Source organism: Wyeomyia smithii, chromosome 2, assembly GCF_029784165.1.
Source record: "Wyeomyia smithii strain HCP4-BCI-WySm-NY-G18 chromosome 2, ASM2978416v1, whole genome shotgun sequence".
Classification (NCBI taxonomy): Eukaryota; Metazoa; Arthropoda; class Insecta; order Diptera; family Culicidae; genus Wyeomyia; species Wyeomyia smithii.
In genome coordinates, this window is record NC_073695.1 from 212771962 (window position 1) to 212785467 (window position 13506).

At 37.0% G+C, this 13506-nt stretch overlaps 1 protein-coding gene across 4 annotated transcripts in view; it reads left to right on the forward strand.

The window, feature by feature from the left end:
- The window catches only part of LOC129723742 (tyrosine-protein kinase receptor), a 71169-nt gene that overhangs the window by 14102 nt on the left and 43561 nt on the right, over nt 1-13506 (forward strand). The window lies entirely within an intron of this gene.

The window sequence follows — 13506 nt, forward strand, 5'->3', positions numbered from 1 at the left end:
AAAACGACAAATGCATTTGTTGAAAGGTAGCTCTCCAGACTGAGTAAACAAAGTACCTACAGGATTAGAACTATTGGGGAAGAAAAAGTTGAAGAAAATGTGATGCCTCAGATCTCACAGTATTCTAGAGCTTTGAAGTGCACTTGTTGTCCCACAAATATTCCTATATTCAATATATTTTATAGTTATTACTGAAACTAAAAACGTCCTATCGATGCCATTGTGGCGTCAAGTCGCGCTAGTAACGGTAGTAAAAAAGATTTTACCAGCAAAACCAAAACACGACATCCAAGACAACTGGCCAACGAACGCCTGTAGCGACCGTGACGATGATGAAGGATTGTGGCAAGCAGCCGCGTTATTTTTAGGTTAGTCTCTGCACAGACTGACTTACTAGATACTTAGGAAGGATTGACGTTATGCGAACTGCTGCTCGCAGCCCGGGTGTGCAATGGAAAAACTGGCGTACGATGGACGCGTATTCTCTTGTGCACATCAATATATTCGCGCATTTTGTTTCGCAATTGCACGTTTCACGCTACCATACCTCTGGGGTCGAATTGTTCGAAAAACTGCATCTGCGTTTTGATTTGGAATGACTGTTCTAATTTTAAGAAGCGAGGATTTGCTTGGATCGTTGCCGATGCTGTTTGCAGAAACGTTGAAGGAAAAATAATTGAATGTAATTTTATGCTTGTACATGTTGGCGTGACATGGTGAAACTTTACATCATTCATTCCGCGGCGATGAGAGGAGATATGAATATGAAAAAATATGATTGAAGAAACGCATCATGCTTTAATTAGGGCGAGCTATGCTATTTTAAGGGATCTGAGTTTTTACAGCATACTCCGTTACAGTTTACTGCTGAATGTCAATGAAATGAAGCTGATTTGAATGCAAATCAAAATTTCAAAATGTAATCTCTGCAACAAATTGAAAAGGGGATGAAATATCGTCTCAAGAATTGTTTAGATAACACTTATGAATAACCTTTCAAATTATGAATGGGTAAAATAAAGTTGGGTTTGAATCAAATATAACACAGTTAATACGACCGAAAGTGATGTAAGGTTAAAGCTGACGTGCTCTTTAAATGCTCCTTGAAACGTTCTAAATGGGAAGACTTAGGCTAAAAAAATGTACGAATAGCAAAAACCTTAGTATCAGATAGCTTGTTGAAAAGTACTAAACATCTTAATTTTAGTCTGTGGCTGCCATACCATGCTAACATATATAAATAGACATTTTGTTTACCGTTCAGGTTCAGCTTAGAGGGCCTCTGAATTTCTCTAAAAAAATTTGGCGGGCTGTATTTATCAACAAATGAATAAACTAACTTTTCCGAATAAAAAATAAACTTATTTCTCCGAGTTCCTCAGGCATATGCTACTTCAAAAACTCAAAACAAAACGAGTTTACCAAAATTTTCACTCTGTACGCAAGTTCATAAGAAAAATGGAAGAAATACCTCCAGAATGACGGAAGTTAAAAAATATATATCAGTCATGAAAATTGCATTGAACAGTTGGTAAAAATGTAGTACGCAAAGAAAATCACTAATGCTTCTACGATGAAAGAAGATTGAAAAGATATGTCGGAATAGCTTTGGAATTTTTGAACACTTTTCATCGTTCTGGTAATCCTTGTTTGGCGACGTTCACAAATTACGTAACATTAAAAATCTAGATTTGCGACTCTCTCCCTCCCCCCCTATGTAATGATAAGTAACGTTCGACATGACTCCCTCCCCTAAAATTACGTAACGCTGATCAGCCTGACCCCCCTTCAAAATTTTCAATTTCGAGCAAACATCACAGTTACGTAACTGTCTCTACTACACCCCCCTCCTCCCATGTAACAATAAGCAACGCTGATTCAAACCCCCTCCCCCCCTTAATGCGTTACGTAATTTGTGTACGACACCTTTGGCTTGAAGTCAATAATGTGGTGGCTCTGAATTGAATGACATCTAGGGTCTATGCCTTTGGATACCATCCCGGTTTGTTAATTTCAGACTGTTTTCCAAAAAACCGAAAGTCACCATCTTGGATTTCAAAATAACATCTGGAGTCATTTTTTTGCATCACGCCGATTTCGTAAACACCAATATTTTGCTATTTTGTTATTACAGGGAAACTTCGGTATGAGGAACCCTCGATATAAAGTACCTTCGATATAGCGTCACTCGATATAAGGTACATTTTACCTCGATATAAGGTACATATTTTTATTATGTTGCAAATAACTCCGAAATTGGTATAGGAACTTCTATAAATAATATATCGGTTATCTTGTCAACGTCTCTGGTTACTAATGATCATTTGGTGAGTGTCCATAAAATACTCCACACTCAGCGGAAGTTTGAAAACCCGTCAGAAAAATTTATTGTAGCTGAAAAAAACATCATATAGCGTGGTTTAACAAGGATGGGAACGGAGAAGCTGATAAAGAATTAACTTAAAGTTTGATCCCTGAAGATTTGTTTGAAATTTTAAAAGACAAAATTTTATTAAAACTCGAGTTGCTAGAAATGTTTAAAAAAAAGTGCATTTTTTCATCAAAAACATTATAAAACCTGTGAAAAAGTTGGAAATATGCTTAGGAGTCGTACACAAATTACGTAACGTATGAAGGGGGGGGGGCAAGGGGGGTTGAATTTGCGTTACTTTTTGTTACGTAGGGGGGAGGGGGGGGTTAGTAGAGACAGTTACGTAACTGTGATGTTTGCTCGAAATTGAAAATTTCGGAGAGGGGTCAAGCTGATCAGTGTTACGTAATTTTAGGGGGGGGGAGTCATGCCGAACGTTACCTATCGTTACATATGGGGGAGGGAGGGTGTCTGAAATCTAGATTTTTAGCGTTACGTAATTTGTGTCCGACGCCTCAAGGTATGTTCGGCAGAATGGTGTATTTCTCAAATATGAAAAAAAATGTTCACAATATAGTAGGCCTCTGAAATCACACCCAAAAAAGTTGATTGGTATTTTTTAAATTCTGCATAAGATTACCTACAACTTTGCTAAAAACTTCACTTTGATTTGATAAGTAACTAAAAAAAATCATTTCACTTTTAGGCGGATTAATCAAAAATCTATTTGCATTAAAAGTTTCCCCTTAAGATAAACAGAAACTTTGTCGAATACACTCTAGCATTTCAAAAGTATTTTCACGGTCAAAAGGTTGACGATCACGTTTTTCACGTTTTAAACCAGTGTACAAAGTGCAACTTTAGGCCACCCTTATGTGTAAAAAAAAGTTAGTTCAAACGGTCATATTTAAATGCAATGAAGAAAATGCAGATTCCGAAATCCTGAAGGACGAGGAAATTATTGAAAAAGTTGTCAACCTGTAAGCAGATATTCTTGGTTTTTATACATCGGACCAAAAAATAAATAACAACGAGAAGGAAAAAAAAGCAGTTTAAATAAAAAGTCTGTATGAATGTAAATTCAAGTTGAAAAAAAAAATAGTGATAATAACGTAACGGCTCGATTTTTTTCTTTTTTTCTGGATGACATACGTTTTGGAAACAAACTATCACACGCGGCTAAACTGCCGCTCATGGCAAGTCCGTCCCAATTGCATTTTTGTCAATTTTGAGTTTATTTATGGAATCAAATCCTTTTTATATCTACTTTCGATAAAACAAATATTTTTGAATACTCCGTTCTGAGAAACTATGAAAAAAATAGCAAGTCGGTTTGTCCCACAGCAAAAGTGATCGCAAGTCTGTCCCATTGCAAAAATCTTCGCAATTTAACCCCACAGTCAATAATGATTATGAAAAATGTGATATTTACCACAACTTATGGTCTTCAGGTTTAGAATTGGATGTACCAAGTGATATTCGATAGGAGGTTTGATTGTATTTTACGCGTTCTACATCGTGTGGCTCTAGCTGATAGTACAATGTTTTCTTCAAGACAAAGTTTCCACCAGTAGCTTGTTTCAGCTGTTGTTTGTTGACAGGAACGCTTTAGGTGTGTCACTATATTGTTAGTTAAAGCATTCTTTAGTTTCTTTTCATACTACTTTTCGTATTTTATCCGTATTTTATGTGAAGACGTGGGCAAGAATTGTTCAATTATTGTCGTGAATTCCGTTTTGAAGAATTTGTCAGGCATTTCAAATACTTCGGTACGCTACTTAGCTGTATTTTAACGGAGCAAATATTTTCCTAAGCTATAGGTGTTCTTTCATATTAGCTTCCACTGCTACGTGGAAGCTGTCCGCCGTCACGAATGTGTGACCGCTCTCAGGAAAATTTAGAACAAGTTCCTACACCTAAACTGATTTCGAATTTATCAGTAGTAGGGTAATCGCTCCATTATTCATCTCAACAGCTTCGTGCACCTATATTCATCTTATTTCTCTCATTTGTCCAATTCACCCTCAAATTTCTACAAATTTTTGAAAGTAAATCTATTTGCTTCTCGATTTTCTCAAGTGGCTGAAAGTTTTACGTTGAAAATGTGGTAAAATTTGACGATAAATTGATCAAAAAGGCGTGATGAGATGAATATAGGTACTGAGATTAATATAGGAGCGGTTACCCTATAAAATGTAAAAACAAAATCTAATTTTATTTTGAGCGGCGCAGTTGGTATATTGTGTTATGCTTCTCACAAAAAAAAACTTGTTTAATGAAGCACGAGGGAAGGTCATTTATGAATTGACCAGCGATGGATTCATTCCAAACGCAAGCTATAGCACCGCCATCGATTTGCAGTAGTTTGTTTTTCATCACCGGTCGTAGCTGGCTATGGGACTGACTTGCTATCATTCTGGCTACGTACCCTAAAAGTAATCGCATGTGAGTCCCAGCTTATGATTTTCAACAAATTTTAATCAGATTCGGTGTGTATGCAAGTTTTATGATGCAAAAGTGCTAGATTGTCATTACAGTACTAAATTCTGTTGATTGTCTCGATTGAAAAAGCATTTAAGTGCAAAATTTCACCTAAAGTGTTACGATTTTTAATTGCTGTTTTCTCATCAGCACCAAAACGCAAATGGGACGGACTTGCTATGAGCGGCAGTAAAGGTCTCCTAGAAAGCCAAAATAAAACTATGTGTTTCAAATTGTACTTGAAACAAGTTGGTTCACACTTATAGTTGGTTTTTATTTCCAAAATAAACTATACGTAGACAAATGACAACAAAATGAAGTATATGAAGCCCTTTTGTTGAAAATGTTTCATGATTCGATATAAGGTACAATTCGATATAAAGTACAACTTGAAAATCGAAATGTACCTTATATCGAAGTTTGCCTGTACATGCAGACTTTCGGGAAGTCACTATCTTAAATTTCAAAATGGCGTCTGGGATGTTGTTCAGTCTCTGGGCATCATCTTGATTCTGAAATACGCATATTTATTTTAAGCTGTTTTCAGGAATCACATGTCACCATTTTGAACTACAAAATGACGTTTGAAGCAGACATCCTGCTGTTGGCCATTTTGGGATTCAAAACTGTATCTAGGATCGATTTTCTGCCTCTGGATATCATCCTGATTTCGAAATCAGCATTTTGGGGGACCCATAGCTAATGCTCCAATCGATTGCAATATGAACGAAAGAAATCCGTTGAAAACTGACTGAGTTATAAGCATTTGAAATTGAACCTTTTTCGTTACGCTCTCGATATTTTCTGTATTTTGATTTACAATCGTATCCCAGAACTTTGCCGTTAGACGTAATTCTACGTCAAAAGAATTTTCCTAGAGAGACTAAGAAAATCTCCTCATAAAGTTGTGCCGCTGTTAGGCTACAAATTGATGAAAGATCTTACTAGATTTCAATTAGAAGCAGCTTCGATAACTATATTCCCAAGAGGAGCCTGTCATACACAAATAAAAGTCGACATTATAACAAAAGTTCAAATTTCAAAACTCAAACCAGGAAAAATGAAAGATTATAGCTATTCAACCATTCCTGTGAATTTTGGTATCCCTATCCATTACCCCTATCTTAGTAGAATCAGGCCGTTCGATGTCAAAAAGGAGCTAGGTATGGGTTTATTTCCATACTTTGGTGTGACTTCCTCTTAACAAAAAATAAGTCCCTCTTTTCGATAAAACTGGCCAGAAGGACGCCCAACGAAACTTCTCCAGGAAATTTATAAGTTGCGATATTTGGTAGGAGGGACGAGGCAAAAGTAAGTCCCTCATATAATAAAACTGGTTAGAGGGACGCCCAACGAAACTTCTCCAGGGAATCAATGGTGGCGATATCTGGCAGAAGGAACAAGGCTCGATATAGTAGAGCAGTAAGCGTATAAAAGAAAGGGTAGAATCACTTTACGCACAAGCACGGAAGAATAATAAGCATGTCACTTATCAATAGCGGTATTGCTAATTATAGAAGTGCGGGATACAACAGGTACCCGGGCATCATACTAGATCAACGATTCTAGTCGCAGTGAGAAAGACCATACAGGGAAAAAATCTCATGGTTTCACTTTTAATTTAATCGACGAACCGATCATTTTACTATTATTACTCTTCACCTGTCCCATTAAAGGAAAGTTTGCAAAGGCGCCAACATTTTTGTGTAAATAAAAAAAAATGTTAGAAGATTTTTGAATTATCTCGCGTTGTTGAATTTTTTTGTGTATTGTTTTAGGTTAAGTTTGTTGCTTTTAGGTTAAGTCTATTGCTTTACAAAAATATTGCAATTGTTTTGTTATAATTTTGCATTTGGTAATTTTGCAACTGGTTATTTGCAAACAAGCAGTAAGCAATTCAAGATATTACAGTATGACTCAATTTTTGCGGCTTTATTCGTTCATTAGGACTAAGATGCACTCCCCTATGAAGAAAAATTCTGAGAAAAACTTCAACAGACTCTAGGAGTAACTAGAAGTATACAATAAACAAAGTACCTAGCGTTTTTTTTATTTTATCAGTTATGCACAGCAAAGCGGTAAAACTTATTACGACCTTTAATATGATCACTGCCCCTTAATATATATCAAATTAGCTCCGCATTAGCGGCTTTGAAAAAGGTGGCTTATTTCAATTGTCGGTGTGAAAAAAGCGACACCGAGAAATAATCAATGACATTTATTCAAAAGTAAGTCTGGTTATGGGAAAAAATTGTTCCGCCATTTTGTTTTTTATGACCATTTTATATCTCGTGTCCAAACCTACCTTTGAATAACAAAACGCTCTCTGTGTCGCTTTTTTCACCAGCGTATAAGATTGAAAAAAACTTTTTTGTCGTTAACTGATGAGGAAAACGCCTTCAAGCAGTTACAGTTCGAATTTTTGAGTTTTACCCTTTGGAATACATTTAACCATGGGCGCAACTACGGGCGGGCTAGGGGGGGCTGAAGCCCCCCCTGGAACGTGTTTAGCCCCCCCTAGAATTTCCCAGAGAATGATTGTATTCAATATATATACATTCCATACTACTTATCAGAGCATCAAAATCCACACAAATTGAGATGTCGTCATTCATTGGCTAAGAACTAGTTCTGCACCCAGGATCGATTCTCAACCCTTGCTCTCTTACTCACCTTACCAGTCGGTTTTGGGCTGTGTTTCACCAGTTCCCCAGACGTCTCATCACTCGCAAGTCTCTTTCGATCTGGTCGAGCCATCATGCACGCTGCGCCCCTTAATTTCTTGTGCCGGTAGGGTTGCTGAAGAGAAGTGATTTCACATGGTTGTCGTCCGGCATTCTTACGATGTGACCGGCCCACCGCAACCTAATGTCTTTCGCCAGGTGTGCAATGGGGTTCTCTCCAAGCAGCGCTTGTAGCTCATGGTTCATGCGCTGTAGCCATTATCCGTCGTCCGCATGTGCTCCACCGTAGATAGTCACCTTTTGTTCGCCGATAGGCACCTTCTGTTCGAAAATATCAAAAGGACTTCCGTAGAGGACTACCGGTTATCAGGGTTTTGTAGTTTTTTGTATCGAAGTGGTCATGTCCGATCATCACCGTGATTGGTGCGTACGTTTGTAATGTCTGAAAAGAACGGGCCGTCGTTGAGAACGTGGTCAATTTGTTTTGCTGTACGTTGGTCGAGGTAAGAAGGGACTTTGGACTGCTAATCCGCGGGAAGCTGCGAAATTGGTGCATAGCAGGCTGTGCGGGCCGATAACCGGCTTATATAAGTCTATCCTTCCGTTCATGTTCCCAACGACGATCTTGATATCTCTACGCGAGCAGCTATCGTAGAGTTTCTCCAGCTGTGCGTAGAACGCTTCTTTCCCTGTATCAGGTCTTCCTTCGTGAGGGCAGTGCACATTGGGAATAGTGTAGTTGTGGAACCGGCCTTTAATTCTCAACAAACACAACCTGTCGCCGATTGCCTGCCGCTTTGGTGTTACTGTGCCTTGCGGCCACAAATCCACCGTACCTTCTCTCCTTTCAGGCAAAGCTCCTGGAGCGCAACGATGTCGAAGTGGCGGGGTTCTAGTTGATCCAGCAGAATCCGGTCGACAACCGGGTCGTTAAGCGATCTACTGTTACATGTATTGAGCTTCTAATCGTCGTCCTTATTTCGTCGGCTGGGTCATTGCCGATTGTTCCGGTTCGTTTTGAATTCTTGATTCTCCGTAGTATGTTTATTTCAGTATGCTGCCTTACTAGGGCTGCGATGCCTAGTCTTGCGACGGAGCTGCCGCCATGGATGTAGCCGGCGAGACACCGCATTTCATAGTTCAACCGTTGGTCCGGATCAGTCGCTGTTTGAGCCGCCCCTAGCCTGTGGGGTAGACGCGCAGACAACCTGCTCTCTAAGGAGAACAACTACCCCACCGGTTCACCGGTTTTTCCTTGGTTGCTCGTATCCCAGTCGGTACCACGTGGAGGTAGGAATAGGGCATTATACCTTGAACCACAGTGGGGTCTATTTTATTCTAACTAGTACGGGTGAACTGTTAAAAAGCACTGCCCAGCCGTTTACCAAATCTAGCTCTCCTCAATATCGAATCATTGTTGCTGAAAGAGCTTGGCGTTGACGATGTGTTCAAGATATTCAGTACATCTTCGGAGATTCTATCCCGAAGTGATTTTTTCTGCTTTTACGATACTATTTGAAGCGTCATTAAAAAAGCATATTCAAACTCTTTTTTCTCTTTTTTAAAATGACATACATGAAAACTAGCCCCCCCTAGAAATTTTCCTTAGTTGCGCCCATGCATTTAACATATAAACAAACTCACTGAGATGAACCGCTGTTTTGAAATGTTAGTTTCGAGATTTTGTCCAAGCTTGTTTTTTGAAAATAATATATATTGTATAAGGCGGCATCCATAAATTACGTAACGCTCATGGGGGGAGGGGGGTCATCCTTAAGTATTACTATTTGTCACACAGGGGAAGGGGGGGGGGGTTGAGGTGAGTTAAACGTAACGTAACGAAAAATCTCTGGAGAGATTCTCCAAAAACGAGCATTTCTATGAAAGAAATCCTTCTGCAGCGTGACGTAAATTTTACGGGGAGGTAGATGTTCGCGTTACGTTTCGTTACATATGGGAGTCCGAAAATCGGGTTTTTTGCGTTACGTAATTTATGGATGTCGCCTCAAGCCGTTTTTTCTATCCACCCTGTTTCGAAACTAGAACTAGATAAAAAAAATAGACTTCTGTTATCATCGAATATTTTGGTCACCCTAATTTTTGCACAATAACATGAAAATAAGCGCTTCATCATATGTAAAAACTTAGTAGAAGAAAGTTTTTCTCTAGAATTCTGCTATCGAACTCTAGTTTCAAATTTTCGCTTACATAAGGTTTCTGGACCACCCAGACAACCAAAAGTCGCATATGATTGCACGGATTACCTCGTATAAAGTTCTATGGTGCATCAATATCGTATAGCTGTATGAACAACGTATGTGTTTCGTCGCATATGGTGTTTTTTTTTTCTTCACAAATCATTTATTTGACACGGCACAAATACAATTCAATGTTTAACGGCGTCAATTATATCGGATGACTTAAAATCTATAAGCAAATTTTTTATTCTCGCTGCCGCCTACGAGCTGAAATTAAGTCTATCTTAAAACTAGCATGTATTATTCAATCAGTGTTTTGTAGTTGAATGGTCGTCTGATGATCATCGAATGAATATGCAGCATGTATGGATATGTTCTGCTAAGCCACGATGTCATGAGCTGGGACAGGGGCTTGTAATCCTCGGGTTCTGAGGGAATTGTGCGGGGTCTAGTTGCTGGTTTTGGTTCGTTGTTGTTGTTCGCTGGTGTTCAAGTTGCCATATGGTGTGTGCCGCTGAGTCAAGATATAAAGAAAGGCCTCGGGTGCATATGGTGTTGTTTTGCGAACTTCTTGCGATGAGTGTAACATACTCGCATAGCAATACAGATAAACTCATATCGTGCCTGTTCAAACTCGAGTAAATCCACAAAGTGATGATTATACGTATAAAGCAAAAGTCTCCCATATCACAACGTACTGCATATAAATTTAGTCGCAAAAGGCATAATTTTGCAACACCGTTAATGACTAAATTCATGATAACAAGCCCAGATAACTCCGAGACAACTAAAAATCGCATAAGATTACATGGATTACCTCGTATAAAGTTCTAGGTACACCACCATCGTATAGCTGTATGAGCAACGCAAGTATTTCATCGCATATTGTGTTGTTTCGCGAACTTTATGCGATACGCGCATACCAATACAGATAAACTCATATCATGTCTCTTCAAACTCTTATTAATTTCACAAACTGATGATTTTACGTGCAAATCAAAAGTCTCATGAGCAAGATCGCGCCAAATCACCGATGGTCGAATATCGACCATTTTTGATTTGATGAAACTTTGCACACGTATTTGGCTCAGCAAACTGAGCATTTTCCACAGATGGAGCGATTTTTTACACCCATGAGTTACATTCTAAAAGGGCGTATGCCTTTTGGCATAGGTTTTATTCGAAGCATTGTAGCCCAGAAACCGTTGGTTGTGTAGAAAAACTGTCTGGGAATGAGTTGTAGGGTATTAAAAATGCAAATAAAAAAAATATACACTGTACAAAAAAATTTTTTTTTTACCAAAAAAAATTAATAATAAACATTAAATTTCAATTTAAAATAAAAAAGAGTTGAATAATTTACTTCTAATTTTTTTTTAAAGAAACTTGACGTTAATACGCAACTTTTAAAAAAAAGTCCAGGATGGAGAAATGAAAAATAATTTTTTTATGGTAGATTAATTTTTTTATAAAACTCTAATTCAAACATTTTTCAAAATATTTGTATTCTGATGATTTTAAAAGATGCAGAGAGTCATTTTGAATCAAAAAGCTCTTGGTAGTAAACATTCTAAACGCATTGGTTTTCGAGATATTTGAAATTTAAGCTCGGCAAAAACCTCACGTTCATTGGAATGCTTGATCAAAAATATACAATTCATTCTTCGACAACAAAACGATTGGATAAATAACTCAAGCGCTAAAACTTAGCCTACCTACACGTTCCCCCTTGCCGAATGTTTTATAAAAAAATATGTTTGTCGTGCAACACTACCTACTTGTTTACTAATACTAACTGTTTTTAAAGTACGCAACCAATAACTACTGGGTTACTTATAATATCTGTTTTCGTATATAAATACGATTGCACTACTCCAGATGTGTTAGTAACAGTTTGCATTTTGTGAAGATGAATGAAGTGAAAATGGAATACACCAAGCCCAAATGCTGTAAACCCTTTCCTGGTCATCGGTGCTCATCAAGCTTACGCAAATTAAAAATTGCAAAATTAAAAACATTGAACAGTCAAGCTCATTTTAATACGTCTTTATCAATTTGTGATTCGTTTAGTTATTTGAATGATAGTCAAGCCACCATTTATCCCTTCGTTGTTTACTATTCAGAATCTGGAACACTTAAGAATACCAGCTTCATCATAATATCGGAAGTACTCCATCATGATACTGTTGCGGTTCAGGTGTTCATTGCCAAATTAATGAGTTTTTGAAAACAACAATAGAGTTGAAAAAAGCGATATTAATGTCTGATGGAGCTGCCTCACAATATAAAAATAGAAAAAACTTTGCAAGTTCAAAACAAAATATAACGTCGATGCAGAGTGGCATTTTTTTGCGACTTCTCATGTTAAAGACCCATGCGATGCAATTGGTGGCGTATTAAAACGAATGGCAGGAAATGCAAGTTTAGCTAAAGAACATGAACATCCCATTACAAGCGCAAAAGAATTGTATGATTGGTCTAATCAGAAAAGTAATAAAAATTCATCAAAAATGTCATTTAGTTGGGTATAATATGAAGAATATGAACAAGGAGTAACAGAATAGAGCAATATTTTCAAAAAATCTATAATAATAGCTGCCACACAAAAGTGTTACTCTTTTGTTTCGATTTCAGAAAATAAGATACAAACGAAGCTGTTTTCAAAAGATGACGAATCATTTACTTATGATGTATATGAAATATAAGGTGAAACTAGTTCTGTGAAGTATCTATGCCATGAAAAAATATGTTCTTAAGATAATAAAACTCGAAAATAAATTTTTGATTCTTATATATATTTATATCACTTAAAACATTTAACTCTTTTCTTGAGAACCGTTTGCCCAATCGTTTTGTTGTCAAAGAATGAATTGTATATTTTTGATCAAGTATTCCAATGAACGTATGGTTTTTGCTGGAGAACCATGGACAAATTAAGGAAAACGTGTATTTTCCCAAATAATTATAAATTTTCGAGCTTAAATTAGAAATAACTCGAAAACCAATGCCTTTAGAATGTTAACTACCAAGAGCTTTTTGATTTAAAACGACTCTCTGCATCTTTTAAAATCATCAGAATACAAATATTTTGAAAAATGTTCAAATTAGAATTTTCATAAAAAAATTAATTTACCATAAAATTTTTTTTTTTCATTTCTCCATCCTGGACTTTTATTTTAAAAGTTGCGTATTAACGTCAAGTTTCTTTAAAAAAAAATAAGAAAAAAATTCAACTCTTTTTTTTTAAATGAAATTTAATGTTTATTTTTAATTTTTTTGGTCAAAAAAAAATTTTTTTTTTACAGTGTAAATTTTTTTTTTGTACATTTTTAATTCCCTACAACTCATTCTCAGACAGTTTTCTATACAACCAACGGTTTCTGGGCTACAATGCTTCGAATAAAACCTATGCCAAAAGGCATACGCCCTTTTAGAATGTAACTCATGGGTGTAAAAAATCTCTGCACCTGTGAAAAATGCTCAGTTTGCTAAGCCAAATACGTGTGCAAAGGTTCATTCAAATCAAAAATGGTCGATTAAATTTTCGCGTATTTCCAGGCGATTCGAAATGATTCTGCTATATTAGTCGCACAAGGCATCGTTTTGTAACACCGTAAACGACTGAATTTATGATAACTAGATGCCGCTAATATTTGCACAGCTTACATCGCACCAAGTACTACGATAGATCATTACCTTATATGAATTTCCTCGCATATAACGTTGTTTTGCGAAATTCTTGCGATAAATAGGTGATAAATCCAGATTGAAA